Here is a 26,138-nt window from a genome sequence, read left to right as displayed (position 1 = left end):
TCACTCCGCGTTTAAGGTAGCAATATAAAATGGCGAATGAAACTGTGATGGCCCCCTGTATTTGTACATAGGAGCCATTCTTCGCAACTCACGTGACAGCTAGACGAGCTGCAAGTGGCTTAATCAGGCGCTGATTTGAGGAGGACGCGATGACTTTTTAACGTCCCATCGACAACGAGGTCATTAGAGACGGAGCACAAGTTCGCATTAGGGAAGGATGGAGAAGGAAAGCGGCCGTGCCTTTTCGAAGGAAACATCCTGGGATTTGCCTTAAACGATTTAGTCAAATCGCGAAAAACCAAAATCAGGATGCTCCGACGCGGGTCTGAACAGTCGTCCGCCCCAATTCCCTACCCCGGTTAGTAGGCTCTGTTTTGACTCCATTTGTATCCGCAGATGTGCTTTGTACATTGCTTTCCACAGCCGTTGATAGATTAGCACAAAGAGTGACATAGTGGACACAACTATCAATCTGATCTCGCATATCTTCAGCTGCAGAATGGAAACTTAGATGCCAGAGAAGTATATATGAAGTCCTGATCGTGCACTATTGTATTATTTTCCTGTACTCATAAATAGAAAAGAAGGTTTGCGTTGTTAATATTGTTTGAACAGTAACGATCCGAATACAGTTTTATCTTCAAAAATGGTTCAAATGGCTCTGAGCACTATGGGACTTAACTTCTGAGGTCATCAGTCCCCTATAACTTAGAACTACTTAAATCTAACCAACCTAAGCACATCACACACATCCATGCCCGAGGCAGGATTCGAACCCGCGACCGTAGCGGTCGCGCGGTGCCAGACTGTAGCGCCCAGAACCGCTCGGCCACAGCGGCCGGCTATTTTCTTGTGTCTCTCTCCGTAATTACAACGTTGCTCATTGATCAGCTCTCAGTGTTTGCTTTAAATCTGCTATTATGTCGTAAATCAAAACTGATAATACACGCAGACTGTAAATTTTCTTTTAAAGGCGCATCAGAAGCATAGTTTTGAAATAACTACTTCTGTTTTTTTTTATTGTTATACTTCCAGTAACTGTCTCCAACTACCCTACATATAAAAACGAAGTAACTGGTACTATGACTTGGTTGTTGAAGTATTCTATTTCTTTTTCATCATGTTGGGTGCACAGTGTTTTACCTTTATTCTAACTGATTGTGAGGCCTACTTTCAAACTTGCTCCATCAAGTTCTTACTTTTGACCTTGAAGATATTCAGCACCAGAGGAAAACAGTACAGCATCAGACATAAGTAGATGTTTCAGATTTGTTCCGTTAACATGTGTTCATTCTTTCGTTTTCCCAGTTCAAACACCGGAAAACTCCCTCTGCGACAGACCTGTATCGTTTTTATAATATGTAATATCCTTGTGAATCCATTTTTCTATTTTGAGTTTCATAATAGCCTGATGATGTGTAATGGAAGCTATAGCACTGAGATTTACATTCATCAGTAAACTAATACAGGCTGAATCAATGTACATCTATCTACACCTGTACTCGTGTAAGCTCGAATCTCTGACTACTGCTTTTACCTCCATTGTTTTTAGCGAGACATACGCAAGAGGGAGGAATATAGTTCGCAATAACTTGACTCTTCTAGGGACGAACGCTTTCGGAATTTCAACAGTAAACTACTGCGCTGTGCACGCGGACTTCGTTGCAGCGTCTGCCATTGGAACTAGATTGCCACCAGTCTATAGTCTGGAAAACAAATTTAGCTTCACATCAAAAATATTTTGATACTAAGCAGTTTCTTTCCTTGAAACCTTAACTAACTCAAATCAAATTTGAAGAATTTATTTATTTATTTTTAAATTTCTAAGCCAATAAATGTGGGTGGCCAGAAGAAAGCAGGTATGTTTCTTTTCCCGAAAAGTGAAATTTTTTCCTATTCGTCGATATATGTTTCGCGATGAAAGAAAAAAAGTATGACTTTGGATAAAATTTTACGGGGATCACAGTACTCTTTCGTGTCAACCGGTTTTTCGTGTAAAACGTTTTCGTGTTAAGCTATTTTCACTGTATTTCGACTTTGCGTCTAAGAATCGGCTTTGGGTTATATGGTGACGGAATTGCTGAAGTAACAAAACCCGGACCGCCAGCAGGAGGGGGCTGGCAGCTCGTGTCTTCCTGGTATGAACGGTGATTGACGGCTCATGCCGCTGAGCGCACACTGGGCCAGCCACTGAAGCCAGAGCTTACCGTTAGTCACCAGTGAGCCATGTATGCGGTCCATGCGTGACGGTTTGCAGGCATTCATCTTTATATTTAAGCCATCAGTCGTCTGACTCCTTTAACACCATCATCCATTTCTCGTGATTTAGTGTTAAACTTTCCTTCTTTACGCACCTGAAATACCCGACATCATCAGCAGTCAATTCAGCGTATCCAAAACTTCAAATATTTGAATAATTCTGTCATTTTATGAGACTTGCTGCTGCATGGCGGTAGGAAGAAATTCATTTCTCAAAGAAAAAAAATCGTGTGTTACAAACTCTTTTCTGAAAGTATTAGTTTGTTGTGTCCACCCCCGGTACCTGAATGGTCAGAGTGACGGACTGTCAATCCTCTGGGACTGAGTTCGATTCCCGGCTGGGTCGGGGAATTTTCTCCACCCAGTGACTGGGTTTTGTGCTCTCCTCGTCATCATCCAGCAGGTCGCCGAAGTGGCGTCAAATTGAAAGACCAGCACCCTGCGAACGGTCTGCGCGACGGGGAGGGGGTTCAAAAGGTTCAAATGGCTCTGAGCACTATGGGACTTAACATCTGAGGTCATCAGTCCCCTAGAACGTAGAACTACTTAAACCTAACTAACCTAAGGACATCACACACCTGAGGCAGGATTCGAACCTGCGACCGTAGCAGTCGCGCGGTCCCGGACTGAAGTGCCTAGAACAACCGCTCGGTCACCGCGGCCGGCGGGGGGGGGGGGGGGGGGGGGGGCGGGGGCTAGCCATAGGATTAAATTAAGTTTGGATTGTAGCCTTGTACGGAACTGGAACATGCATAATAAGCATTCCAGATAAGAAGAGCATGATGCAATTCCTTCTGAACTCGCAGCTTTTTAGACAAATCCGAGATTTATTGTGCTACTCGCTCTGTTCGCTAGTCGATTGTTTTATTTGAAGATTCTTTCCTGGACCATAACCTAAATAACCATGCAGTAAAAGTAGATTCTGATGCAACATAATAGACACTTTCGGCCACTACACATGAAACTATTCTTGTATATCATTTACTTAACTTTACTTTATCACTTTTCTTCATGTAGTTAAAGTTTTCATAATTTGTTTCCATTTTTGTAAATTTTCCACAGCTTCACTAACTTGTATTGGAGATCTGGAGCAACTATTATTCCCAGTGATATAATAGATTTTTTGGTGGAGAGCTTCTATTAACATATTTATTGTCCTTGCACAGCCTGACATGTGGACGCGGCTCATCTTAGTTTTAGCACTTTTGTGGGAAAACCTGTTGAAGGAATTGATGTATTTCAATCAAAACACAAGGTCAAATGACCTCGAAGGGGCAACGATAACTCTCGTGATATCCTAGAAAAAGTCCAGTTTCAGTTTCGTAATCCTCTTATAAAACGCAATGTTTTGATGCATCGTTTTGTCTGATTTTTATTTTGGCATTTTTAGTGATTTTGTTGTAATATATTTTTAGTCCTTCCACTGCCCTCCTTTGAACCCAACTCATCTTGTAAACATCACTTACATCTGAACTAAAGAGGCAATCTGTGTGTTGTTTGTGGTATCCTTTAAATAAACTGAATTATCCGTATATGTCGTACGCCCATTAATTTCTGAGTCTGATTTTATTCCTGGCGTATAGGCGACATCAGTACAGTAACTATGCTTGTAGCTTTAACTAAAAACTGTAAACAACAGATGTGCACGGCAGTCAGAAGATAGTGTTATGTAGTGAACTTGCGGCCGTAGTGTGTCGACATTGTTTTGTCACAAATCTCATTGGGACATGAAACTTCCTGGCAGATTAAAGCTGTGTGCCGTACCGAGACTTGAACTTGGGACCTTTGCCTTTCGCGGGCAAGTGCTCTACCAAATGAGCTACCCAAGCACGACTCACACCCCGTCGTCACAGCTGTACTTCTGCCAGTACCTCGTCTCCTACGTTCCAAACTTTACAGAAGCTCTCCTGCGAACCTTGCAGAACTAGCACTCCTGAAAGAAAAGATATTGCGGAGACATGGCTTAGCCACAGCCTCCGGCTGTGAGGACGGGGCGTGAGTCGTGCTTGAGTAGCCCAGTTGGTAGAGCACTTGCCTGCTAAAGGCAAAGGTCCCGAGTTCGAGTCTCGGTCCGGCACACAGTTTTAATCTGCCAGGAGGTTTCATATCAGCGCACACTCCGCTGCAGAGTGAAAATTTCATTCTCATTGGGACATCTCTAAATCAAAAGAAGTGCGTGCAGAGTTTGTTCCCCGCACCTAGACACACGAACAAAAAATAAGGCGTGGACATAGACTATGAATCTGCTCACACCGTTGATGCTGATTGCATTTATAATGTGAATACCTATCACAATTTTTATAGATTCACGTTTTAATTTATATTACGATATGATAAGTGTCTAATTTACGGATTTATAATTTGACAATAACAACTTTGAACATTAACAGAGAAAATGGCAACACCAAAAAGTGATTAATGTAGAGAAATGAAATTTCGGGAATACATTTGTCTAGGTAAAATATTAAAGTGATTAAGATTGCAAGATCGCAGGTTAATGTAAGCACGAGAAAAACCATTGGAAATGTGAAATGCTGGTAGTTTAATAACCGGTGTAACCGCCGGAATGTTGAATGCGGGTATGTAAACGTGCATACATTGTGTTGTATAGGTGTCGGACGTTAGTTTGTGGAATGGAGTTCCATGCCTGTTGCACTTTGTCAGCCAATACAGGGACGATTAATGCTATTTGTGTATGACACTGGAGTTGTTCGATGATCGCCAATGTGCTCGATTCGAGACAGATCTGGTGATAGAGTAGGCCAAGGCAACATGTCGAAACTCCGTAGAGCATGTCCGGTTGCAAAAGTGGTATGGGGGCGAGCGCTATCCTGTTGGAAAACCCCCCTGGAATGCTGTTCATGAATCGCAGCGTAACTGGTCGAATCACCAGACTGCACTGTCGCAGAAGAAACATCCAGTCTCTCGTAGCCCTGTTACACGACCTCGTTCAACATCAGAGGTGCTGATAATGGCTTCTTTGTCACCTTACATGTATTTTTGACTAACATCAACTCACCACCTGCAGTCTCAAAGTAACTAACGCTCACGACCATTTCATCGCATATTTAAAGAAAATTTGATTTGCCTCCTCATAGTCGTGCTACCAGCGCCCCTCTTATGCTACTGGCGAGAAATCTGAATCGATATTATCTTTCAGAATAGAACCACTCCTACCAACAATAGTTTATGTAGCACAACTCCCTAGTGTTGCGATTTTTTTCGAGTGTATTTCCCCTAACATGAAGCTGTGAATACTTTTATGAACCTGATAATGGTCAGCCGACCGAAATTGGTTGTGTAAATAAACGATCTTACTAGCACCTCAATTTTTCAAATGTATATGACCTGTGGGACAGCGCCTCCGTGTTATTTGTAAGACGTTTCTTAAATTTTCCTCTGCTGACATACTGCATGATGCGTCTTCTTCGACATGTTGAAACAATTCTTAATGCCATAGTTCATGGCGTAAGAGGAGGAACAGCATTAATTCCCAGCAATTCATAGCCAAACCTCGTTAGCATAGAAAACCTGAGGACGACAGTCGAATTGTCCCATGTCGTCCAAAGAGAACAACTTCTCCACAAGACTTTCCACTTACTGCAATGTGTGGTTTCTTCCTGGAGAATCACATTAAGAACCAATTTCACATACTTCCCCTTCCAGTGAATTCACTGGAAATCAGAAGGCACGTAATCAGAAATATCTAGAACATCACGCATCTGATTGAGATGGCTTAATGTGCCTACTTCAGTTCTGTCGAATTTTACAAGGGATTCACAAGCTGGGCATCTCTTTGAGAGAATACTAAGACACTTTATGTTCAATGCATCTAAAAATATTACCTTTTGCAATGGTCCTATAATTTGTAATAACTGTGGGCAGCTGAGAATAGTGAACACGCAGTTAGAAAAATAAGTGTCTCATTCCGTGTAAATTCGAAAAATTTATAGTCAGCGAACAAGTCAGACATAGTTTCTCATGCTAATAAACGACAAATATCTCTCGTTTCATATCTTCATTCAATAAAACGTACTTGGTTAACGGGGATAACTTCCCAGAAAACAAATGTTAAATTAACTGTCAGCATGAAAGGTGTTCGGGATAAAATACAAGAACTGATTTAACTGAAACGTTATCACCGACTATTTTCATTATTTATAAACATTTTGCACCTTTGAAGATAAGAGAACCACATGTATGAACATCAAGAGCTCAGATGGAAACCCAGTTCTAAGCAAAGAAGGGAAAGCAGAAAGGTGGAAGGAGTATGCACTTGAGGACAATATCATGGAAATGGAAGAGGGTGTAGATGAAGATGAAATGGGAGATACGATACTGCGTGAAGAGTTTGACAGAGCACTGAAAGACCTGAGTCGAAACAAGGCCCCCGGAGTAGACAACATTCCATTGGAACTACTGACGGCCTTGGGAGAGCCAGTCCTGACAAAACTCTACCACCTGGTGAGCAAGATGTATGAAACAGGCGAAATACCCTCAGACTTCAAGAAGAATATAATAATTCCAATCCCAAAGAAAGCAGGTGTTGACAGATGTGAAAATTACCGAACAATCAGTTTAATAAGCCACAGCTGCAAAATACTAACACGAATTCTTTACAGACGAATGGAAAAACTAGTAGAAGCCGACCTCGGGGAAGATCAGTTTGGATTCCGTAGAAATACTGGAACACGTGAGGCAATACTGACCTTACGACTCATCTTAGAAGAAAGATTAAGGAAAGGCAAATCTACGTTTCTAGCATTTGTAGACTTAGAGAAAGCTTTTGATAATGTTGACTGGAATACTCTCTTTCAAATTCTAAAGGTGGCAGGGGTAAAATACAGGGAGCGAAAGACTATTTACAATTTGTACAGAAACCAGATGGCAGTTATAAGAATTGAGGGACATGAAAGGGAAGCAGTGGTTGGGAAGGGAGTAAGACAGGGTTGTAGCCTCTCCCCGATGTTATTCAATCTCTATATTGAGCAAGCAGTAAAGGAAACAAAAGAAAAATTTGGAGTAGGTATTAAAATCCATGGAGAAGAAATAAAACTTTGAGGTTCGCCGATGACATTGTAATTCTGCCAGAGACAGCAAAGGACTTGGAAGAGCAGTTGAACGGAATGGATGGTGTCTTGAAGGGAGGATATAAGATGAACATCAACAAAAGCAAAACGAGGATAATGGAATGTAGTCGAATTAAGTCGGGTGATGCTGAGGATATTAGATTAGGAAATGAGACACTTAAAGTAGTAAAGGAGTTTTGCTATTTGGGGAGCAAAATAACTGATGATGGACGAAGTGGAGAGGATATAAAATGTAGACTGGCAATGGCAAGGAAAGCGTTTCTGAAGAAGAGAAATTTGTTAACATCGAGTATAGATTTAAGTGTCAGGAAGTCATTTCTGAAAGTATTTGTATGGAGTGTAGCCATGTATGGAAACATGGACGGTAAATAGTTTGGACAAGAAGAGAGTAGAAGCTTTTGAAATGTGGTGCTACAGAAGAATGCTGAAGATTAGATGGGTGGATCACATAACTAATGAGGAAGTATTGAATAGGATTGGGGAGAAGAGAAGTTTGTGGCACAACTTGACCAGAAGAAGAGATCGGTTGGTAGGACATGTTCTGAGGCATCAAGGGATCACCAATTTAGTATTGGAGGGCAGCGTGGAGGGTAAAAATCATAGGGGGAGACCAAGAGATGAATACACTAAGCAGATTCAGAAGGATGTAGGTTGCAGTAGGTACTGGGAGATGAAGAAGCTTGCACAGGATAGAGTAGCATGGAGAGCTGCATCAAACCAGTCTCAGGACTGATGACCACAACAACAACAAACACTGCTGAGACTGTGCTTTTGGGAAGATATGCATGTGTTACGTAAGGTACTAATCAATCCTTCTGTCGTTGATTTCACTGTAGAGACCACTTCAAATCCACACCTCTTTGATCACCTCATTTGCTTTGATGATCAGTCCATTAAACGCTTGGCACTTGACACACGTAAGCAATATCCTCATTTCAACTAACTAGCAATTAGATATCTGTTAGAGGAAAAAATATTATTGAAAGCTAGATGTTTCTAATATAGAAATGCAGTCATTTTAATAGTCTGGTATTTAATAACTAGAGCATATTCTGTTTTTACCTGAAGTAAATAAATAGCCTAGATTACAATGAAGACCAGTGATGAAGTCAGTGTTGCATTTTTATACTTCTGAGAACTGAAGAAAGCTGTTTTCACTTTCATGAGACTAAGTCTATTGGTTCCTCCCAGTGATTTCTCACGTAAACACTTCACATGAATTATAGTACACAACTATGTCTCGTAACATTTTTTCGCTGGGATTGAGCATCTTAAGGACGAAGTCGTAGAAGAGCCAGTCCTGTCCTTACAGGTAGCGAACGATAGATACAAAAATAAAGAAATTAATTAATTAAACTAATCAAATTAAAAATGAATCCCTCACTGGACTTCACGTCTAGAAAATTACCGATTCAGCCCTGTTACAGACACACCAACAGACTTACACATTCAGACACACACACACACACACTCTCTCTCTCTCTCTCTCTCTCTCTCTCACACACACACACACACACACACACACACACACACACATACGTGGCATTAATAATTTTGTCTTGGACGTATAGTACATGAATATATTACAAATGGCTTCAAATCCTTAACTCTGATCGAGGTTCTCGGTAGGTTCCTCTTGGTTGTAAGGCAAATGCTGGACTAGATAATTATTCCCAATATTTCCAGTTGGGAACTTCTCAGCCCCAATTACACTTTACTGACATTTGACTGAAAAAGACGGGCTCTATAATTTTCCGTATTCAAACAGCCCACCTTGCCTTAATGGAAATGAAAACTGTAAACAAAATGATATGCATGCTTCCGTAAATCAATGGAAAAAATTACACGAAAATGCGATGGTAGGAGTTGAAATTTAGCAATAATGTAGAATACCACCTTGGCACAACTGTGTAGACTGTCTTCTCTCCAATCTCCCATCAGCCTTATAAATACCTTCACATTTCGCCTAGCAAATAAGCCTTGGCGACATTCGGCCTATTTCAGTACTGTCTACTGGTAATCTCAAACACAGATGTCTGGTACATGTATCAAACTATGGCCTGGGGTAGTTTTGGGCAACTGTTTTACGGTCAAACCACTCAGCTTTGCAACAGCTGATTTAAATTTTCTCGTGTATTGTAACATTGCCATAATGGATGAAAAACCAGTTGCTTTACATCCTGCGATGCCATTCGAGACTGAGAGCTGACATATCAAGATGGATACTAATGCAGCCAAACTATGTATGTTGAATGTAAAGTATTTCTTCCAATAAGAACTCCTGTAGTGGAGACTGAAATTGTAAGGGGAATCAAAAGCCTGTATAGATAAAATAATACATTAACCTCGTTAAAACGGAGATATGAACAGTTGGACGTAAATTAAAAATGGGAAGACCACGTCGACATAATGGATATATAATTGTATAGATTGACTAGTAGACGAAGAGTTCGAAAACGGACCATTTTTCTTATTACATGATATTATTTCAGTAAAGACTGGAAGAAAGAAATCGATTTTACTTGCTTTTCCATTTCACACCAAACCATAAGTTTACCCAGACTCATGATTCTACTATAAGGAGCGCAAACCACGGTAACTATCCCACACCTCATCCTACCATTTTCCATTTGAGCATTAGTGTGACTAGAACTGGGAATCCACAAATTATGTGGCATGAGTACATCCTTACACATGCAAGTGGCTTGCTTGACGCCATTCTTTACAAGGATTTCGCTTGAGGTGGCGCTGTTTTCTCGCCTTCCATAGCAGCAACACGCAGAACAGTCGTCGAACAACATTTTTTACATTCCCCCAGCTAGCCCAGGTAGCTTAAATAACGATGCTCGTGCGAAATCCCGTTCCTGGCTCATTAATCGTTACTGTTCCCTCTGCTACGCTTGATTAATGCCGTTTTGTCAGCCACTTAGAGAGCTCCGCAAGCTTTTCTTTTTACAAGTTGCCAACTGGCCGCACAGTGTCCATTTGTCGGCTCATTACACTTCTGCACCGTTATTTCGTTAGCCCACCGTCTTGTTGAAAGATTACTATTGAGTGTGGCCCGAAGGAATTCGGTTCCACCGCCGACACAGGTGTGAGAGGTTCTACCGCCTCCATATTCCGCCCCCCCTCCTTCTCTCTCTCTCTCTCTCTCTCTCTACTGTACGTAGTCCGTACAAGATAATATGAATAGCTACGTATTAATTGTTCATTTCTAGAATCGTTTTGCTGGCATACTTTTAATGCACTGTTCTTATTTGTGAACACTGAAACTAACTCTTTAATTATTTTTTTTTTTATTGAACACTGACCTACAGAATTTTCCCTGACAAAGACAACTCAAACTTAACCTATTCGTTTGTTATCCGCAATATACAAGCCCAACGCAATTTGACTACTATACATTGACAACATGACTTCCAATAATTAACACAAAAGAATGGCCCTAAATTGCAAGGAATCTCAAAAATAATATAAATCCAAAAAATGTGATATTAAAGAAATTGAAACTATCTCCAACTCTGTTTATTGTTTAAAGTCATTTCAGTCACGAATCCCTATAGTGTAAACCCCATTCTTTTTCATAAGTCACTTACCTCACAGAAAATCTTCATAACACGAACTACAGTAATGATATCAAGTAGCAAAAACGGCCAGCTAAATAAAATTATTCTAACTACTGTAGAATCTAACTACTAGGAGGCGTATGGTTAGCAAAAGAAAGATTTTGTTGAAGAACAAACAATGTATTTAGAAAATTTTACCTTTTTCATGTGACATCCAGTCCTAAAAATTATATAGTTGTCAATAATTTCACTACCCAAACATTATGAACGACATTCATCATCATACAGTTCCTTGCATATTTTCTTCTAAACACATCATTTCATCTCACTTTACATTGCGTGTCTTACCAACACAGAGTCTCCATTAAGAAAATCATGTCCATACACACCCCTATCCATTGGCTAACTGCTAGTCCGTCCTCTTGCCGAGGACGCCGAGTGCTGTCAGCGATATTAACACAGTCTATAGCGCTGTCAACATACAAACAGGCTACTCACAACACTAGTGCGCAAAATTCTCGGGCGAGAGTAACTTTCGTATGACGTCACTACCATGTAACACAGCTGGATGAAACCTAGACCATACATCGAAAGAACTGCTACGGTATTGTGCAGAGGATAAATGAAACAAATACGTAATGAGACCAAAGATACGACAGTTTTATTCAAAGACAGTAATTACAATGAGGACACCGCCATTTATAATGATATCACTGGATATTACAAAACGCGGGGCATTGTTCTTAATAGGGTGCGTGATGACCACGGACTGCAGTGCGTGCTCTGAAACGTACTCCCATTCTGCCCATAGGTTTGGAAAGAAGTTCTTTGGTAGAGCGTTCCATTTCTCCGGCAGCGCGGTTGACAATCGCTGTTGGTGCATGCGGACGTGCTGCTTGTTGGGTAGGATTTAGGTCGGTGGAATTGATAGGCCAGTCCATTCGCCGAATATCCTCTCATTCCAAGAGCTCCTCCTCCTGTGCTATTCGATGCGGTCGAGCATTGTCATCCATCAAAATGAAAAATTGGGAACTTGTGGTAAGGTCTTATGGGACCAAACTGCTGAGGTCATCAGTCCGTAAGCTTACGCACTACTTAATCTAACTTAAACTAACTTACGCTAAGGACAACACACACACCCGTACCCGTGGGAGGACTCGAACCTCCGACGGGGGGAGCCGCGCGGACCGTGACAAGGCGCCTGAGACTGCGCGGCTACCTCGCGCGGCATCAAAGTGAAGTGAAGCCCGAATGCACCCCTGAGAAGACGCACATGGGGGAGGAGCACAATCAGTGTCACAATAACGTTGACCGGTGAGCGTGCCGTGTTCAAAGATTTCGACGTCAGTACACTCATGCTAGATTATGGCTCCTCACGCCATAACACCTGGACCACCAGAACGACAATATTTAAAAAATGGTTCAAATGGCTCTGAGCACTATGGGACTCAACAGATTAGGTCATAAGTCCCCTAGAACTTAGAACCTAACTAACCTAAGGACATCACACACACCCATGCCCGAGGCAGGATTCGAACCTGCGACCGTAGCAGCCCCGCGGTACCGGACTGCAGCGCCAGAACCGCACGGCCACCGCGGCCGGCGACAATATTCCTCGGTGCTTTACATGTTCCTACCTGTCACCATATTAGCCTATGTACGGTATTTCAAATCGGTAAAACAAAGAACGGAAGTCCAAACCGATCATACACCGCAGATTAAACAAATATATATCAACAAAAGTAATAAATAAATCACACCGAATTGCCACTTTCATTTCGTATTACCATATGGAGAATATTGAAAGATCACGTACTTGAACATTTTCGCTTCAAAACAGAATTTAGAGAAACTGACGAAGAAACCTTAATGAAACCTCGGCAGTCCGTAGGTGAAATTTCTACACTCAGAAGCTGGAGAAATACCTATTAGAAAACCACAGTAAATTCAGATCAAACGTATACTAAAATGAATGGACCAAACCTCCCATCTACTCTCTCGTGAATCATTCTGCTGTTGATGCTGAAGATAATACACCAAAATCAGGCTGGCAGTCACTTTCACTCCACACTAAGACCATTCCAACAATTGATAGATTCCATAATGCATTGTGTGGGGTGGAGAAGTTTGGGTGCTCTGTAGAATTACCACAGTGCCCTGATGGTCTAATTTCTTGCAGATAAATAAAATTATCTCCAATGTGCCAATTCTCCTTTCCAGTAAGTGATACCCAATCTGGTTTGTCAAGAAGAAAAGCCTTATTACCATATTGAGCAGATTTTCAACAACATAGGTGACACGGGAAGTGCTAATGTATGACTGTTGATAGTGAACTCGTAAGCTGGAAAGTGGCGATTAAACAAAGCAATTACCGTCAGTTTAGCTCAAGTAACGCTCAGGATATAGACAGAAATTGAATGAAAACTTTCTTGCATTACTGAAAGTACGGTATATATGATAATATCTATACACCTGAAAGTGCTACTAATTCCTCCATTACTTAATAATTCCTGGTTACAAATACTATGTCAGAAACGCCAAATACACGTGACTGAAACAAAAGCCTGATGGAAACTTCTACAGACAAAACAGAAAAAACTATTAAAGAACATATTTATCTCCTTTTCCGGCTGGAAGACTACTCCATTGATATGGCAGAGTCAAGGAAACTTCATTTTATTTACATTTCCTTAATTTTTTTTTGGTTGGACCTCTGAGTCACTAACTATAGGTTACAGGAAATGTTTCCTTTATTTTTAATCTTGATCGAGAACTTTCAGAAGTACAAAGCGTACAAGCAACACACACCTTGTGTTCAACTCCCTATCTTACATCGGCAAAACGATGGACAATGTAAGACATGTTTTTTATTCCTGGTGTTACTCCATTTTACAGTATGTACTTTTTAACCATGCATGTTGTATCTAATGACATTTGTACTATAAATGTCGATACAACAAAGTATTATTTTATCAGTAGCTTGAGTAGTATGCCTAACATGTCATGGAAAGTTACAGGGAACGCTATGACGTATCCCGCTTTTCTTCAAAAATGTGAATATGTTATTGTTGATTATCAAATAGTAACGAACCGTTAGATGTAGAAACGCGACTTGAACCACGGCCTAATGACCATGCAGCAAAAAACAATAATGGTTCCAGAGTAATAATAATAATAGTAATGACAGTAATAATAATATTAATAATAATAATGATAATATTGACAGCAACTCCAAAGTGGAGTTTGAGAGAGATTTGAGAACCTTCTGAAATCAGATCGGTAGTTAGGTGATGAGATGGACTTTCACCTCTACTTTTCAACTCTGCACATGAGAAAATGATCCGCGAGTGGAGAAAAGGAATGAATGACAGAAGTATTGAAAATGGAGTCAGGTCACGCAATAGACAAACTAAGTTCAGAGCATACGGTTTACGGCCCAATGTGAGTGGCTCAAAGACTTTTTTAAGTAATGGAACCCAGTACGTCGCTCCCGACAACGAGTGTTCATCAGAGACAGGAGTTTCGTCATGAGTGCCCCAGGGAACTGTAATAGAGCCACTCTTATTCTCTGTGGGTGTATGATGTGAGAGACAGGTGGAGCATCAGTTTACAGCTGTCTGCTAGTGACGCTGTCGTGGACGGAAAGGTATCATCGATGAGTGACTATATGACCATGCAAGATAAAATAGACAGAATTTCAGTTGGTGTGGGAGTAGCAGCTTGCTCTAAATGTATAATATTTGTAAGTTAATGCAGATGAGTAGGAAAAACTGTTGTGGGTTGGCAGGAGAGCCAACACCGTGATTTTAGAGGAAGCCGAAAAGCACGCGTTTTAGCTCACGCAGGCTGGCGTGAGGTCTGGAACAGGACAAGGAAATTAGAATTTAGAAAAACAGACGTAGCTGGTGGAATACTTAACTTTAATCCATTAATGATGAGCGTCGCTCTTGACCAGGGCCGGCCAGAAATTCTGCACGCGTGCGGTGCTCCTGCACATGTGCAACTTCCGGGTCACAGCGTGCACGCCGCAGCCGTCAGCGTTCATGTAGTGCATGTTTCTACGCATAGATGCCGCTTTATCCACTTGCTGGGATTCTCTGTACCGGCGCATTCTAGTACTCTTTCCACAGCTTGCAAGCCAACCATAGGAAGGTATTTCGCGTATTAAACATTACTGTCACAGTCTGCTCATTGAGACGTCTACTTTTATGTTAACAGCTTAACCCAGTAAGACAAGCAATACAGTTAACACTCGTGGGTTTTTATTAAGGCAGCTTGACTGACGGCACGTAAATACGCGTAATGTTTTTGATCTAGTATTTAAGGAAGAGAGCACTTAGCGACTTCCAACTAACCTTATTCATGATTTCAAATAACATTAAACTAATGCAAGGTTTCCTATAACTAATTCTCGGTGCCCTCAGTTACACCCACAATTTCTGTCTCACTGACCTCTGAACAGAATGATAACCGCAGACCTCTCGATGATCACCTGTTATTTCAATACCTTTATTGCTATATCTTTCATCAGTTCCGTCTGAAATCTCCATAGTAACCGACAATTAGATGAATTATGTTTTATCGACTTCAGCTAAGCGTAGCCCTTCTCAGACTAATAAAAACTCCTAAATGTAAGTATACATTGGAACAATCGGTTTAATGACCAATTTTACTGATAATAATGAAACATGGAGCAGAATGAGGCAATAATGCACAATTAGTAAACAATAATTTTTAATTATGAAAGGAATAAATCCAAACACATTTATCACTCGTCATGAGAAATGATATAGTTAGAATCTGGCGCAAAAGCACGGTTCATTGACAAACGCAAGCAGATGCGAAGATTTTCATCACTTATTCTGGATGGAAACCTTGATTTATTCATTTTCATCACCGAGAAAAATCTTTCACAAACAAGCTCTTGCGTGTACCACATAAACAGGGAAGTGGAGTCGCCGCCATTCATTTAGGACACATGTCTAATAACAGATGTCGCTGTCGCTCGCTGTCGCACACGTGCGCACATGTGCAGCACTTCCGCACGTCTGCACACTGTGCAGCGTTTGGCCGGCCCTGCTCTTGACTGTACATGATTCAGTATCAATAGTAACTGGTAACGGCGCCTTGCTAGGTCGTAGCAAATGACGTAGCTGAAGGCTGTGCTAACTAGCGTCTCGGCAAATGAGAGCGTATTTTGTCAGTGAACCATCGCTAGCAAAGTCGGTTGTAAAACTGGGGCGAGTGCTAGGAAGTCTCCCTAGACCTGCCGTGTCGCGGCGCTCGGTCTGCAATCACTGATAATGGCGACACGCGGGTCCGACGTATACTAACGGACCGCGGCCGATTTAAAGGCTACCACCTAGCAAGTGTGGTGTCTGGCGGTGACACCACAAAAACCCTGTAACATTCGAGTACAGCATTAGTTGGGTGCTGCTTGACACAATCACCTCACTTAAATATCTAGACGCAAGGTTGCAAAGCGATATGAAATGGAATGAGCACGCCAATTTGGTAGTAATGAAGGCAAATGTTCGACTTCGCTTTATTGGGACAATTTTGGGAGGGTGTAGCTCACCCACAAAGAAGACGGTGTATAGAATGTTAGTGCGACACGTTCTTGAGTATTGGATGCCCACCATGTCGGATTAAAGGAAAACGTCGAAACAGTTCAAAGGTAGGCTGCTGGATTTGTTACCGGTAGGTTCGATGAGCACGAAAGCATAATGGAGATACTTCGTGAGCTCAGGTGGGAAAACCCTGGAGGGAGGGCGACGTTCTTTCCGAGAAACGCTACTGGGAATATTTAGAAATCCTAAATTAAAGGTCAACTGCAGAAGGATCCTACTGCCGCCAACGTTTTGCGTCAGGACCACAAAGATAAGATGGGAAACGTTATGGCTCGTGCAGAAGCTTCTAGATAGCCATTTTTCCCTCGCTATATTCACGAGTAGAACGGGAAAAGAAATGACTACTAGTGGACAGTAGTAGTGTTACACTCCGCCATCCACCGGTAAGGTAGCTTGTGGAATATATACGTAGATGTAGCATTCGACAGTTGATTGCCTGGCCTTTGGATATGACCACGCATTTATTTTCCTGATTCGCTGATTCACTGCTGAACAAATCGATGAACTGAAGAAACGGACAGCAAAGGCAGGACACTGGATCCCCGTCGAGGAAAGTGAATTAATTACAAATATCAGTTCTCCACTCAGAGTACATGAGTTGGGTGAAGGGGAAATCAAACGGACGGTTCCAATATATATGAGAATAGAGAAACAAACACATTTGAAAAAGAAGCCATTAGATAACATAACTGCTAAATGGAATCAGCCTGGCAACTAAGCAAAGTGTCAGCAACGAGAAGTTGGTTCCAGTCAACGCCAACATGTGACATTACTGCACAATAATACAAGCACATGTTCTAAATGCTTCAGAATACCTTACTACAGACAAAAAACTGCCTGATCGAGAAATTAGCAATGAGATAAAGAGATGTTTCGAAAATCTCCGTCACCGAAAATGGTGAATTCAGGTGACGCCAAGAACAAGAATTCTATGTACATGTAGAAAAGAGCACGGACGACATTCGTAGGAGGTGGATTGTTTTCTATGACCACATTTCCCATATGAGTCCTATCAGGTTAAGACGTTTGCTCTTTCGTTACTTTCTGAAGAAGAAAAAAAGGGACAAAACGTGGGCTGAAAGTGAGGAACGAACACTACGGGAAGCGAATACGCAAATAAAAGGAAAAGTGTAATTGAAATAGCGTGGTCGTGAGATGGCCAAATACTCGATCTAGTGACAGTCATGTGACCGCTGTCTATGTTTGATGTCAATGTGAAATAACCAATCACAGACGGCAGTTGTTAGCACTAGCACTGTAGAGTATATAAAGCGTGTCAGCGGGACGCAGGACATTGTGCATTCGTTGACGTAAAGCGGAAACGTAGTGATTCGTCTGACGTCCTAAAGGGCATGATCACTGGCTTTTAGGCCAAGGGTGGGGGCATTTCCCAAACGGATAAGTTCGTAAACTGCTCGCGTACCGCCATGGTTAAAGTATACCGTGCATGGCAAAATGGTGCTATCCAAAACCGGCGTAGAAGCAGCTGTAGTCAGACACGGAACAAAGATGAAAGGGATGAGTACGGGTGAACAGACCAGCAACTTTTGAGCAACTGACCGCCCAGATGAACCAAAGTGCTACCAACGACCGTTCGGCGAATGTTGCTGCGTATGGGCCTCCGCAACAAGCGTCTGGTTGAGGCTCCCATGATGACTGCTGTTCATGGACGAGAAAGGCTAGAATTTGCACGGCAGAACTGCAACGGAACATCCACTCAGCAGCGATAGGTAGCCTTTTCAGCTGATTCACGTTTTATGCTCCGTCGGACTGGTGGCTGTTGGACTGTACGGCATGAAACGTTTGAAAGCAAATGCCCTACAACAAGAGTCGGAAGGGTTCAGTCCAGAGGAGGTTGGGTTACGGTCTGGGGAATATTTACGTCATTCTGTAAGGCACAACATAAATATGCATCTAGCCCTGTCCTCCCCTACATGCAGTTTGGTTTTGTTGGCGTGATGGCATCTACCAGCAGGACAATGAAATGCGTCTCACAGCTCGTAGTGTAAGTGTGTTGTTCGAAGAGTTTATCGTGTATTCCCCTGGCTACAAAACACCCCGGATTTAAATGCAATGGCGTATCTGCAGGACCTCCTCGATCGGATTGTTTGTGCCATGGATCCTAAACCGAGAAATCTAGCATAGATGACGCTAGAGTTGGCGGGCTCCACATCGCTGTTGGTACTTTCGAGAAGTTCAATGACTCTCTTCGTGCACTTCCCGCAGCGGGCCGCACTGCAAAAGGTAGTCACGTGTTCAGGCGTTTGATAGATGGTCACATTAATGGACAGGAGAGCGTAATAATGAAAACGATCGTATGGCATTTATTGGATGGGATATTCCCTTCGGGACTCGGCCGCCGTATTACAAGTCTTTTTGGTTGACTCCACTTCGGTGACTTGTGTGTCAATGATGATGAAAATAATGATGGACACACAACACCCAGTCCCTTGCCGGGAATCGAACCCGAGCCCCCCAACCCCCTTGCGTAGTAGGCTGCAACGCTACCGCTGCGCTTTTTTTTATCGTTGTGTTTGGTCGTTGTGGACGTCACATGACATCCGTTCAAGTTCGTTTGTTGATCCTTTCACTCAGTTTTCTTTATTACAGAGGCCAACCAGCTCTCTGACCGAACACGCTGAGCTATCGTGCCGGCAAATTTTTACCAGACCGGGAGCGCTAGGGAGGCGGACAGTGTAACGATAGTAAATCGGAACTATCCTGACACCCGTCCATTGCAAACTCAAATCAAGGTAGCCACACTAAACAGAAAAGCATGAAGCCTCCTTACGTAAATAATTTTCTGTTCTTTTAAATTCTTGTTAATCAGTTACAACTAACACAATACAACTAAGCTGCTTAAGCCATTCATACAAGAATATTCCTTTCAGTTAATTCCATTCCAATAACGAGGGCGAAATGTTCACATACAATCGTTTTGTAGTTTCAAAAATGGGTCAAATGACTCTAAGCACTATGTGACTTAACATCTGAGGTCATCAGTCCCTTAGAACTACTTGAACTTAACTAACATAAGGACATCACACACATCCATGCCCAAGGCAGGATTCGAACCTGCGACCGTAGCAGCAGCGCGGTTCCAGACTGAAGCGCCTAGAACCGCTCGGCCTCAACGGCTGGCATTCGTAGTTTCTCTAGGATGCTGTGGTAATTAATTTATCCATCGAATCATTCCCTGAGATTCCATCATGATTGCAATGATGGAAAGATGACTTCAAATTATTTTCATCCTCCGAAATTAGAATGACAAGGTTTAAGATTTGTGTTGTACACAGACTTTTGGTTGTACTCCGCGTCCATTAGGGAGAGGTCAGAAAATCTGCAGTGGATTGCTGGCTAGGAGCTTAACAGAGCGTGACGGGACTCGTTAACGCCGCTGTCATCTAGCCGGTCTACTGCGGCTGTCCTAGAAAAGTGAAACCGACCCTGTCAGGGCCACCTAGTGGTTGTCGAATGTACAGAATCAAACAGCGCAGCCAATAAGTGTCAGAGCAAACTGCACTCACTCATCTAAATTCTACTTATTAACTGAAGTGCTGACAAGTTAGCAAATGTTTCAGCTTTTCTTCAGCACTCATGCACCGTAAAGGAGAATGTAGACACAACAACAACGGAAACTATAAAGTGCATCAAGCTTAACACTTTTTAACGTTGCTAAAGAGAAATCGACAGTAAAACACGCTTTAATTTACTAACCTGCTTTCGCCCCTGCCAGTCCCACATATATTAGTGTGAGGAGAGACCCAAGAGTAGCTGTAATTGTTTAAGTGTAACATTGTGCATTTCACAGATTTACAGAACTGCACCGTCAAGATATTGTTTGTCGGATCTAATACATAGGTATTAGTCTTTCACCCACTGATAATTTTTAAAATCGTCCCCAGTTTTTTTTTTTGTTTTTTTTTTACGCTCTATCCATCTTTTTTTTTTTTTTTGTTTAGTTTTGTTGTGTAATTGATCAGAGGCCTTCTGCGCCCCGCTGGTAATATGTTGAGTCATGTCTTCTCGAAATTGATGTGTTCCGTTCAATTGTTCAGAAATGTTCATTGGTTCAAACAGGAAACCTTCTTCTCTCTTGGCTTAACACATTCCAGCTGCGAGGCGGGTCGTGGAAAGCACTCCCAAGGAAGTTCGAGAAAAATTGTCTGTATTTTGGATGATGGACGACGACATAATGACGGTCATTGAGGTATGTCCAAAAATCGAGTACAGAGTTTACAGTTTGTCCAAATAGGTAGTGAATGGCACGTCCGCGAATCCAATTCACAGCATTGGTCTTTGTCCGAGGAAAATATTCAAGTTCCGGAAATAATAATGAAAGGGGAGTAATCCGATCCGGAAGGTCCCGCGTTAGAAAAGCGACAATACGACGTATCAAGTGCCAAACTTCCGCCGCCGGTCCGCAAACAAACCGATGTTCGTCATTGTCTGGCGCTCCACACGTGGAACAGAGAGATGATTGGGCGAGGTGGATACAATGAAGGCGGAATTGGTTGATTTGCTTACCATTGACAGTTAGGTACCAGACAGATTAAACTTCCGTGTCAAGGTAACAGGCGAAAACCGCGAGGCATACGTGACGCCAGTTAACCTGGGGGAACTTTTGTTCAATCGGGTTAGGAGGACGACCTAATTGGAGGACATTGTATACTACCTTTGTCTTGAGTAAAAGCTGTCTCGGTAAGGTGAGGCGTAGATAACTGAGTTCAAGAAAGAAGTCTCGTATATAATGGAACTGAGCCGGAACATCCGAGATCATCACTGGGGCTGACAGTGAGACCGGCGAATATGCCGACAAGAGGAGACCAGCGAGGCTCGTTGGGCAACGTGTCCATACCGTCATCTGGGAGCTGACAAATAGGGCGCGAGCTCTATCCGGCACGTGAAACAGACCTATCCCACCTCGTTCACGGGGAAGAGTAAGGGTTGCATAGTTAACTTTGAACAACAGCCCAGAGCTGACGAAAGATGCCATCGCTGCAAACATGCGACGTGCCACAATAAGCGGGAAAGGTAGAACTTGTGCTACATGGGGAACTCGGAATACGATATATATATTGACATATCGAGCTCGTTGGAGAATATCTAGGGATCGAAGGCGATGGTCCATAAGACCTGCTCTGATCATTAGAAGGAGGCGTCGGCAGTTGATGGTGGCTGAACGCCGGAGATCAGATGAAAAATCTATTCCCAAACAGCGAATGGTATCAACGGTGGTGAGAGGTGTAACGCACTCCACGGGAAGTCCCTTGCCAATAAACATAACTTGTGACTTACGTACGTTTAAAGACCTACCCGACGCTTCACCATAAGTCGCTACCCACGTCAAAACAGCTCGAACCTCGTCGGCATTACGTAAACAGATGACTACATCGTCAGCATAGGCCGTACAACAGAATCGGTATCTATCTATGGACAACCCTACCAAACGATGACTGAGTCCACATAGCAAGGATTCCAAGGAAAAGGCGTACAAAATCGCTGATGGCAACCTTGACGTACGGATCGACCTATTTTTATCGGAGGAGTGAGTCTGCCATTGTACATAATCCTGGAAGAGGCACCCCGCAGAAGGCGCATCACTACCGTGATAACGGCGACTGGAAAACCCATATGGTGGAGAACGGCCGTAAGGAAGGAATGGTCAACCCTATCAAAAGCTTGATAGGAGAGGCGTTGTGCCTGGGTAACGGCGATCATATCCCTGTAGCGGCATAAAGCCGTGCGGATATTATTATCCCCTCCCAAAGATGCTTGGTCTGACGACACAACATATCGGGCAACGTTTTTAAGTGGTGCCGCCAAAATGCGATTGAAGATTTTCATATCACTGTTAGGGAGGGTGAGGGGCCGATAATCACTGATATTGTTGCCAGCATGCGGTTTAGGTGCAGGAATAATAATTCCTTCCATGAAAGCGTCCGGCACAGGTACTTCCGGAGACAGATGGAGGTGAAGGTGGACTCTAACAAATCACGGAAGGTGCGATAAAATTCGAGGGGAGGACCGTCGGGTCCTGGCGAGCGATTGATGGTTCCTGCCCGGATCGCATCGCGGACTTCCTCATCAGTAACCTCTGACATCAAGTCAATCGCCGCATCTCCTGGGATACCACCGAAGTTGAGCTGTGAGACTTCCTCGATCAACGCTGGGGAATGTGGAATTGCGGCGTGGAGCAGCTGGTAGTGGGCGTGAAGCACATTCCCTATTGCAGGTTGGGTTACGTAACGACGCCCTACTTGGTCGTCTGTTACGACGGGAATCAATTTTCGGCGTCGATGTTGGCGTTCTTGGATTATATGGTACATCGATGGATGTTCATGAGGCATGCGATCAGCAGTATGAGATCGTACTATCGCTCCTTCTAAATGCCTTCGCATGAGATTGGAGATTTGGGCCTTAGCATGGTTCATCTTTGTATGGCGCTCAGGGGAGGCTGGCATCGTGGAGCATTCTCGTAGGATCCTGTAGTAAAAGTCCATAGTGCTCTTCCTCCAGGCGACAACATCTTTGCCATACCGGATCAAAGTTTTTCGAAGAGCAGGTTTTGCACACTGGATCCACCAGGATATGGTAAACGGATACGTGGGACGGCGTCTATTACATGTGATCCAAGTGTCTTCTATTAGAAGTCGACAGTCAGGTGAATTAAGAAGTGCCGTGTTCAGTTTTCATAAACCACGTCCGTGCCATACTGCCTGTCTTGTGAGAGCAACGTCACAGCAGTAAGCCTCATGATCTGAGAAAGCAACAGGCCAGATTTCAGCCTGTCGAGTGTGTTGAATTAGTGATCGAGAGATGTAGATGCGATCCAGTCGGCTAGAGGAGTGCGCAGTGTAGTAGGTAAAGCCCAAAAGATCACCGTGAACATGTCTCCACGTGTCGACAAATTGTAGCCGCGTGACGACTGTTTCCAGAGCTGCGCATGGTTAGTGACGCGGCAATTGATCCTGAGGTCGCTGGGTGCAGTTGAAGTCGCCCGTCATGACCCAGTCATCGTGTGGTCCCATAAAAAGTGGTGTAACTTCATTCGCGAAGAAGGCATTGCATTCACGACGGTAGCTGGAGCCCGACGGCGCATAAATGTTGACGATGCGTACACCAAAGAGAGTAAGGGAGGTATAGGACATCTTCGGCGGGAAGACCTTCTCGTAAGATGATGGCAACACCACTACCGGTGTACGAAGCGGGAGAAAGATGCGCCGTGAAGCCATGTAGTGGTGAAAAATCGGCGACATGCACTTCCTGAAAAAGCGCAATATCTATGTCCGCATCATAAATCATATCGCGGAGCAGCGCTAGCTTGTGAGGCGCACGAATGGTCACGATGTTAATCGTTGCGACACGATAATGCTGGTGTTGGAATCCCACAGGCACAGGTGGGGCTTCTTCTTCAGGAGCGAGAGGTCGTTGATCTTGCCGGCTGCTATTGTGGAGAGTTTGCGGGCGCGGGCGCAACCGATGGGGGCGCCCCATCATCAGCACCGTCCACCCCAGTCCCGTCGATCTCCACGTTGTCTGCCCAGGAGACTGATACTGCGGTAGGGCATCGGCTGTGCACATCATCTACGCGGAGAGGAGACGTAGTTTTCGTCTCATCGGATAGGCTCTCTTCAACGTCGACCTGTGGGAGCGACGGCGCCAGTGAGGAGGGGTGTTCGTTGCCAGTGGTCGCCTGTGGCGGGTCGTTCGCATCAGACTTTTGGTCATCGTAGAGCGGTTTGTCGTCTATCTTCGGTTCTGCATCCCTGGTATCCATCTGTAGAATGGATTCATCAGGGGGTGTACGGCTACGTTTCTTTCTCTTTCGTGTCGACCCTTGTTTTCGAACAGGCCGTTCAGAGTCTGATAGCGGGTGGCTTTCGTCTGACTTCCGACCAGTCTGAAGGAAAGCAGAAGTAGGTACCACTCCCAGATCAACGTCCATCTCAGTAGCATTTTCAGTCACAGTGCCGCGATGATGCGGCAGGTCAGGATCTGGCGTCTGTGGCACCTCAGAAGGAATCTCAGTAGCGGTTGCATCTACCCGAGCAGACGACGTCAACGGAGCCGGAAGACCCTGTGTAGAGGTGCTACCTTCCTGGGCAAGCTTGGCATATGTGACAGGGATCTGAGTGATCACCGCTGGGGACGCTTCCTCGCCGACCGGCGTCTGGATCAGGCGGCGTCGCATGCAGGCGGATCTGACGTGGCCTTCTTGTCCACAACCCGCACATGTTCGGGGTTGGCCGTCGTACATGACAATGGCTCGCACCCCGCCAATTGCCAGGTATGATGGTTTATGTTTTTTTCAGTTCGATTTTGACCTGACGCACACCATTAAGGACATGATAGGTCGTGAAGGTTTGCCATTTTTCCTCTACGTAACCGATGACGTTACCGTATGGTTGTAACGCAGAGACAACTTCGTCCTTCGGCACTTCAAAAGGTAGTTCAAACACCCTAACCGTGCGTTGACCGTACTCTGCGAGTTCAAGTGTTACAGCTCCGACGTGACCATCAGAGTATTTGAACTTAAGTCCATTGGCATTGCGGCGAATAACATCTTCACACACCTCGGTGTTTGTCATTTTAATATGAACGACACTACTCGTGATCGAAAAATGGATTCCGACAACGTGGTTAGGATCTAAACGAACTTCTTCACGTAGGAACGTTTCAACTTCATGTGCACGAGGTCGCTCATGTTCAGCTGGGAAGGAAACTTTAAGGGTCGCACGGCGGTAAGCGCTCGACATGTTGTTCACGGTGGACGGACACAAGCCTTAAAGCTACGACGCCTAGAAACTAGCGAATCTGCCGCGCGGGATTAGCCGAGCGGTCTCAGGCGCTGCAGTCATGGACTGTGCGGCTGGTCCCGGCGGAGGTTCGAGTCCTCCCTCGGGCACGGGTGTGTGTGTTTGTCCTTAGGATAATTTAGGTTAAGTAGTGTGTAAGCTTAGGGACTGATGACCTTAGCAGTTAAGTCCCATAAGATTCCACACACACTAACGAGTCTCACGTGACCTCTCGAGTGTCGTGAAAAAACTCTCACTTTAGGTCATTATCTTGACATAGGCTAAGAAAACTGCGAATTTATTACAGGTTAAAATCTTCGATTCTATGTCGGCTGTCTATTACTGTATTTACAAAGATTTATTCAGTGTATATGCACGACTAGCAAATTTCGCCCACATGCACCATTATCATGCGCAATAGATATGTAATAAATAGCTGAAGTGAAAACTATAATTTTATCCTTTTTAGAGCTCTTGTCATTCTGTGGAACAGGAAAAAGCGCAGGAGGCCAAAGGCGGTGAGCTGAATGGATACGAAATGTTTCTGGGCAAAAACGCCTTTCAAACCAAAAGCTTACCTAATGAAAAAGAAAAAAAAATTTTTTATCGCCATAAAACAGAAATTCTTTCCGCCTGGCAATGATATATGTTTTTCGGTGTTAATTTTAAACTTTTCTCGGTGACATTATACAATGTGACAAATGTCATGGGATACCTCCTAACATCCTGCCCGGTGTAGGCAGCAACTCGACGCGGGATGGAGTCACAAGTCGTTGGGACTCCTCTACAAAAACA

At 43.6% G+C, this 26,138-nt stretch overlaps 1 long non-coding RNA gene across 1 annotated transcript in view; it reads left to right on the top strand.

Annotated features, from left to right (window-relative positions):
* LOC126101030 (uncharacterized) overlaps positions 1-26,138 on the top strand; it is a 676,417-nt gene that overhangs the window by 22,494 nt on the left and 627,785 nt on the right. The gene's annotated exons all lie outside the window — the stretch shown is intronic.

This window comes from Schistocerca cancellata, chromosome 9 (genome assembly GCF_023864275.1).
Source record: "Schistocerca cancellata isolate TAMUIC-IGC-003103 chromosome 9, iqSchCanc2.1, whole genome shotgun sequence".
NCBI lineage: Eukaryota > Metazoa > Arthropoda > Insecta > Orthoptera > Acrididae > Schistocerca > Schistocerca cancellata.
Note: the sequence above shows the minus strand (reverse complement) of the source record. Positions and strands in the feature narration are given on the sequence as shown.